Source organism: Simochromis diagramma, unplaced genomic scaffold (assembly GCF_900408965.1).
Source record: "Simochromis diagramma unplaced genomic scaffold, fSimDia1.1 OVJJ01000820.1, whole genome shotgun sequence".
Taxonomy (NCBI): Eukaryota; Metazoa; Chordata; class Actinopteri; order Cichliformes; family Cichlidae; genus Simochromis; species Simochromis diagramma.
The window spans coordinates 17,768-25,539 of NW_024387459.1; the positions used below are offsets into that span (position 1 = coordinate 17,768).

Consider the following 7,772-nt stretch of genomic DNA (forward strand, 5'->3'; position numbering starts at 1 on the left):
GTGTTTCCAGGGTGAGAGAGCGCCTTTTTGTTGTTGTTGTGCTAAGCTAAAAGGGAGAGTGTTACAGACTTAGCTCTAAAGAATGTAGCCTCATGGGCAGTGTAGTCCTTGCTGCAGGGAGAATGGACTGCCATACCCGTTATGTGTCTGTGAGCGCGAGGAGGGAGAAAAAGGAGAGTGGAAAAGTACAAGCTGTCATTGAGCAGAAACGTGAGCTGGAAGCATGTAAATATAATAATAACCACTGCAGCCAAGAAGAGAGCCTGACGAGCCCAGTTGTAAGTAAGCCATTAAGACTCGACTGTACACCGTGTTTGTATTTTCCTCCGAAACAATAAGTTCTGTTGGAGCAGCCTTTCAATGCCTCTCTCTGTCTCTTGCTAGCAAAGTTGACCCAGACAACAAAGTAAAGCTATGGTGTTGATTTTCCACCTCTTTCGCACAGTTGCTTTTTATTAAAACAACAGTTAAATCATGACTGGAAATCTACCTTTCTTTATAGGTATTTTAACCAATACTAAACTACTGCATGTTTCCATCAATACTTCAACCACCTAAACACATAATTGTACTTATTCCTTAAATTGGACACCCTTTATAAAAAAAAACCAAATGTCTCACAATGTATCATGTCAATATTAATATCCTAAAATAAGAAAGCATTGCATGTGATGTAACAGAGAAAAAAATAAACAAAAAAAGGTCAATAGGCATGTTTCGTTTGCTAAATACTTTATTAAAAGACAGTTTCCTATTTACGTTTATATGATTCACAGAAGTTTGTAATTTTTTGCATGATGTGCGTCCTGCACCAGCCAAACGATCTGGGGCGTATCGGAGCCATTTCTGCACTGCTTGTGCAAAGACAAACTCGGACATAGAGTTTGCCCCTAACTGCTGCGTCAGGCTCCAATCAAGGCAAAGCGTCTCACCTATAGACACATTTTAAGAGATGGAATTAGCGTGTCTCATGTCTTAAATGTGTATGCAAGTGCTTGTGTGTTTAATCAACAGGCCGTTGTTATGTATTTAAATCACATCTGACATCTATTACACTTTATAGTTACAAAGTGTACATAACCTTTATATACTTACCATTGCCTTATTTGCCTCTTGTGATTGAAGAGCTGGCTCTGCATTGTTTAGCTCCTCAATGTTGTGCAAGGGCAAATCCAGAGGCAGTACCCCAGCATCTACCAATTCATTGCAGCCGGTATTGCGGATGGCTCTGACCTCCTCACAGAGTTCGTTAACAGCTCTTGTCAGGTCTGACAGAAAAAGATAATTTTTTTAAGTATTTAAGAATACAGACAACTTATCAAAAGTTTTCTTGTGTCACACACAGATATGTACAAAGACACTAGACAGTATTTCATTACCTGGTATTTTCACTCGAGGGGCCTGGGGAAACCATTTTTTTGTGGGCTGCTCATCCTCTGAGTCACTATATGTGTACAGGGGATTTGGTCTAAAGAAAAAAAGTTGAAAAGGGTCATAAGTAATTACAAATGTGCTTTTGGAATATTTTTTCCTAAAGTTACAGTTTGATTTATAACAACACACACAGGAAACGGAGATGTGCAAGAAGGTACAGTATACAAGGAATTTTTGAAGTGCACAAGTGTATACGGCTTTGCATTTATAAAAAGTTTACAAGCTTCCACTTTTTGGACTATATTATGTGGTGATATTGCAGTATGCAAGCACCACAGATATGTACAAAAGACAAGATCATAAATTCTTAGCAATCAAAGATATGTTTGTGAAATAAAAAAAGTTTTACTTGTGCTTTCTTTTATGACTGGTCTGAGTTTCAGCTTCGGACTGAAGGTCAGACATATCACAGTGCTCACTTAGATATTTCTGAAGACTGCGTTCTGCTTCGTGAAATGTGTCTGGAAGTACAAACACAATGTATGGCCAGACATAAATTAGGACACGAAAAACTTGTTATTGTTACATTTATACAATACCAATCCAGATGATACCCACCATGGCCTATTAGAAGTCAGACTGGTGCATAGGTGAGCCATGTTGCACCAGGATGAACTCTCCTCTTTACTGCGTCGTGGATCCTGAATGTGTCTCACGGAGGATATGGAGGCCATGACAATTTCTCCCCATTTATCCATGATCTAGGGACTATTTCTGTACCACCAGTGCTGAACTGCACAATGCACCAGTCTTTCATTTTTATCTTTTTTTTTTAAATTTGGAGTCCTTTTTTGCCCTGTCTAGGATAAACAGGAAACAGATAATTACAATATATTTCATAGTCACTACAAAACTTGATCTATTGATTGAACTAAATAATAAATAATAGCTTAAAATGTATATAGGCAACAATTACAAGCAAACCCGTATATGTAAGCATTTAAACACTGAAGATAATAAAATTAACAGTATTTTGTCTAAGTCTGCCATTGTAGGAATTCATGGCACCATGGTTTGGAGTCTTCTCTCACCCCCGTTCTCTGCGGCCTGCTGGAGCGGGGGGGGCTAGGAGGAGTTGGCCGTCCAACTGCGGTCTGGAGTGTGGGGCCTCCCTGCTGCTGCGGAGTCGGGGCGGTCTGCCTCTCCCCACCGCAGGGAAAAGGGTAACACCACCTGGGTCTGGGTGCAGTTCCCCCCTCCAGGGGCAAGGGTACCTAGACCCGGTTCGTAGAGTACGCTTGGGGAGTGTGACCGTGTGTACAGCGTCTCTTTATGTCTGTCTCCATGTTGGTTGAGTGTGGAGTAAGTGCATATGAGAGCATGAGGGTGGGAATGGATGTTTGTGTCTGTGTGTGCCTGTATGTCTGTGTCTATATGTCAGGTTGGGTATCAGACGCCACCTCTCTGGGGACATCTCAGGCCCTCCAAGGTTTGGAGGCTTATCTCCACCCACCACCACTTCCCCTGCCAGTGGCGGACTCCCTCAGGTGTCGGTGCGTTGGTGGTTCTTTGTGTCTGGGGGTGGGCGTCCGGGTACACACCGGCTCACTCCTTGGCGGCCGCTTATCGGGGCCTGGAGCCTGGGGCTCGCTCGGGCCACTTCGGAGGTGGGTGCCCCGGCCTCTCGGCCTGGGGCTCGGTCACTCAGGCACAGCTGGCTGCCGGCGGAGCTCACGGGCGCGTCACTGCAACTCCCCCTGGCTTCTGCTCCGCGGCTGAGTGAGCCCTCATCTGGGACTCTCCTCAGCTCTTACTGGGACAGTGGCGCGGCTGCCCCTCTGTTGGTCTTCCTTGGTCTCTTGTGTTCTGGGGGCCTCTGGATGTCTGGAGTTTTGATCTCCTCCATACCTGCTTCATACCCTGGAGGACGGGGCTGTGGCTCCCCACACTCCCTAGCAGATCGTTACATGGAGAAACCTTTGGAATGCAAGCATGCTGATCCACACAGGTATGCACACAGGTGTACACACGGGTGTTCACAGACGCGGACTACAGCTTTCTTGGCTGCTGCCTCAAAGCACATTGTACGCTGTCTATCTTGCGTGCTGCACAATATCGTTTATTATTTAGTATCTACTGATATCTACTGCTAGCTAGTTTATTGTGATGGTGCCGTTTTTTTTATTATGTTGCTCTTTGTTGTTTGCTTTCTCTTCTGTTGTTTTTCTCCATACAGGTGACCCAGGTGTCTTGTTTTTTTTTGTTTGTTTTTCTTTCTTTCTTCCCCTTTTCACCGTCTCTTCTCCCCTTTGGTTTTCTTTCTCTCCCTCTCTTTCTTTCATTCTCTCTCCCTGTCCTATCCCCCAGTCATGTCTGTCCCGTTTGTAGCAACTGAAAATAAAATAAATTCATAATTATAATAAAGGTCAATCAAATGGACCAATATGGCAAGGCCATGATGATCCACTTGGTAAAATAAATCCGCTTGGCATCTTTCTTGGCCTTAAGACAACAATTCTGATGATAAAGATCCAAACGGGACACAAAAAAAAAAAAAAAAAAAAAAAAAAAAAAGGAATTCATGGCACCGAGACAAAAACTTGGCGCACAGTGTGGCGTAAAAATAGGCGCACACCTTTGACGCTGCATTTTCTCCGTCTTCCTCGTCCACACGTAAATGCTAAACGCAGTTTACGTGTGGACAAAAGGTGCAAACGCAAGTTAGGTGAGCGTGCAGCATAAAGTTTGAATTGAGTGCGAATCGAAGCGGGTGCTCACCAATCATTAAAAGTAACAAAGTCATTGAACACATTTATACAGTTACCTTTACGTTTATCAATCATCACAGATTTACAATTTTTTGTAGTACTATGCTAAAAAGCAACTACAGAGTGAAAGTCTGGGTCAAGCGCCGAGGCGACGGCAAGAACAAAGGAACCCTCGAAGCGTTAAAGCTAGTTTTGTAAGAGAATATAACGGAAAAGTATGAAACGAAAATGTTTTCTTTGTTGATAGACTTTGTTCGCAGTGCAATTTATTAGTTGCCGGATTGTATGACGAAAGTAGACACAATTTCGGGCTCCCACATTTTGTCTGAAACTGTACATTAACAAGTTTTTTTTTTTTTTTTACTGTTATTCAAATGCGACCGTGGAAATAACGAATAGAAGAAAATTCATTCATTCTTACCTTATATTAATCGTGGTGCAGGCCAGTGCAGTGCATGAACTGATGCCTTCTCCGGTCAATTCCGCTGAGAGTAAATCTAATGTCCCGCTCTACTGTACAAGACAATGGTTACCTGGAGGGATGTACCAATGTGATAGGGGTGCTGCGGAATAGTCCAAGTGGTAGCAGCTTTAATTTCCCGCTCAACCATAAATCGATGGTTTTTCAACGTGATTGTTGTCACCTTGTCAACTATAAATAGATCAACAATCAACGATGACAGAACAACAGTGAATCAATGTTATTTCAATGTCAGTGTCAGGTTTCATCAGTATTTCAATGTTGTTTCAACATTGGTTTTGTGTTGACATTTCAATCCTGACGATTCTGATGGTTCAGATGGAAAATCAACATCTGTTCAATGTCTCCTTGCTATCTGGGAAGCTAGTTTTTGGCTACGACGTATTAGCCAGAGGTCCCTTTACTACGGTTCGGAGCCGCAGACCTTCAGTAATAGTAATAAATCACATTCATGTAGTTGTAAACGGCATGATAATATATTAATATATTTTCTGTGTGTGAACTGCTGTCATCTTGGCTGAGAAACAGAACAACCACTTCTCTGGAGTAGCGAGTTTTCCTTAAGATCAACAAAAAACTGTTACTTCACTGATGTACCCTATATCCTTTTTGACCGACCTGGACATGCACACTTGCAGTTCAGTTCAGTGCCTTTTTTTTTCATGTTTTACTGATGGATAACTAAACACTTAAAAACTACTCATGATGGCTTGGCTTTTGTGTTGTGTTGTGTATTGCCAGTCAGTTGCAGTGTTTTATCACAACACAACACAACAGTTGCAGCTTTCACTGACAGCACAAGTGGTCCTTGAACCTTTGTACTGTTTTCATTAATTAATTTTGCAGTTAACTTGTGAACATGTTGGATGATCTGTCTGCTGTCACTGGTTGGTGCTGAGGTCTGAATCTGATGACAGCTCCTGTAATCATAATGAGAACAGAATCATCACAAACTGAAATATAAAGTTTATTTCTCGAAATTGAAATAAAAGCAATCCTTCTCTGTCCTCACACACTGGGGATCTGAAGTTCTATTGTTACATTTTTTCAGTTCTACAGTTTTGCAGACAACAAAAATTAATGCTTCAATTATTTCTTTCAAAGGATGTAAGTTGTACTGAGTACTGTACATTTAACCATGAACAATACTAAGAATTATCCAGACTGTTTCTTAACCTGAATATTTAGTATATTTGCAGAATGGCAGATAGAGACAAAATACTGTTACTGTTAATCTGACTATCTTCAGGTTTTACATGCTTACATATACACACGCAGTTGCTGTCCCTCCATTTAGAAAGGCAGAGGCGTCAAGGTGTAATTATTTTACATGTCTTTGTTTTTTTTTCCCGTGTAATAATATTCAACATTGCTATCAATACATTTTTCAAAAAATGCCTCTCTGTGCAAAATGGGTTCAAAAACATAAACAACTGTGGGATGCTGTTTGTGATTTGAACCGGGGGAACAAATTGCGGCAGGATCAGCCTGATATTATTTTTATCCCACTCTAACTTTACTGTATAAAGAGCTAACATCTCCAACATGTCAGGAGTAGTTAGTCATTACAACAAGTGTGTGTGAACTAAAAATCAAGAATGTGGGATGCTGTTTGACCTACCTTGGACCTTGTTTGTTGCTCTGGACTTACTCCTTCCAACTGCAAAGCTAATAAACTGCTAATTTCTGATGACTTGCTTCTTTCTTTCAATTGCAAAATTACCTTTTCTATAACCAAGAGCCCTCGTACAATTATTTTTCGGAATATTAAGAAAATCAATCCTGAGAACGTTTCTTTTGCTTTCTCTAGTCATTTGCATTTTCATAACCTGCTCAGCCAAGAGCACTTGGATTCCTATTATAACTCTAGTCTCAACAGTATTCTAAACTCTGTTGCCCCACTCAAAACTGAATCTGTATCATTCTCTCAGTCAGCACCCGGGTTTATAGCTGAACTAAGGCTTCTGAAAGCAAAAAGTCAAAGGCTTGAATGTCTCTATAAGAAAACTTACTATTCATAAGGAAATGTGTAATAATTCTGTTTTGTATTATAAGGAGTGTATTAATCAAACAAAATCTGCTTATTACTCCACCATTATCTGTTGAAATGAAGATTCAACCAAGATACTATTTTCCCTGTTCAACTAGTCTTTCACGTTACCAGATTTTTTACCTGCTCACCTTTACTCATCTTCCTTCTGTTTTTCTCCAATGTTATATTTCATTGAGAAATTTCACAAAATACACCAAGACCTGGTTTCTGATGTTCCATGTAGCTCTTCCTTTGCAATTCCACTCCCATCACACTGTTTTTCTGCTTTCCAACTTCCCTTTGTTGCTGATATTTCAAATCTCATCTGTAAGTTAAAAACTTTTACTTGTCAGCTAGATCCCATCCCTAGAGTTTTGGTCAAGGCCGACTACCCTCTTTGCTTCCTCTCATATCTGCTATCGTCTACTCTTCGCTTACCACTGGGAACTGTTCCTGCTCCCTTAAAAGTTGCTGTCATCATGTAAATATTGAAAACAAAATTCACACAGGCAGTTCTTCTAAGCTGTTAAGTGCTCTGTCTATCATTCATACACATTCAGACCCCGATGGATGAATTGTAGAGTTAGTATCTTAGTAACATGGGGTTCAAATCTTTCCCTGGAATATTTGGCATGCAGACTGGGATTGAACGACCACCTTTTTGGTTAGTGGCTGACATGCTCTACGAGCTACAGCCACCACAGAGTATTCTGCTGTGTACAGTGTCCTTGAGTGTTCTGAAAGGTGCTTACAAATAAAAGCTGTTTAAAAAAAAATTAATTGTTATAATAATAATAATAATAATAATAATAATAATAATAATAATTATTATTATTATTATTATTATTAGTAGTAGTAGTAGTATTATTATAACTGTATCTCAGTTCCAAGAAAGCAATTTCTAATATTACAAACATTATCTTAATTCCAAGCACACAATCCCAAATACCAAGAACTGTATGTGAGTTCCAAGAAAGCAATCTGTAATAACATAGATCAGGGCATCCCTGGGCACACGTGTCACCGCTGGCACGTGAAGGGTTTACTGATGGCACGACCATAGCTGGACTGGCCACCGGGCACTTGCCCGATGGGCCGGTGGTGATTTTTCATTTTT

The 7,772-nt window shown here is 40.7% G+C and overlaps 1 long non-coding RNA gene across 2 annotated transcripts; it reads right to left on the bottom strand.

The window, feature by feature from the left end:
• Positions 1-418: 418 nt before the first annotated feature.
• On the bottom strand, positions 419-2,437 carry LOC120723161. Of its 2 annotated transcripts, XR_005693669.1 has the most exons (4): positions 1,993-2,437; positions 1,784-1,895; positions 1,096-1,468; positions 419-932 (listed from the first exon to the last, which is right to left on the bottom strand). It is a non-coding gene; the product is annotated as an uncharacterized LOC120723161 (long non-coding RNA). The 2 variants fall into 2 exon arrangements; XR_005693668.1 differs by having other exon boundaries at positions 1,784-2,437.
• Positions 2,438-7,772: the final 5,335 nt, after the last annotated feature.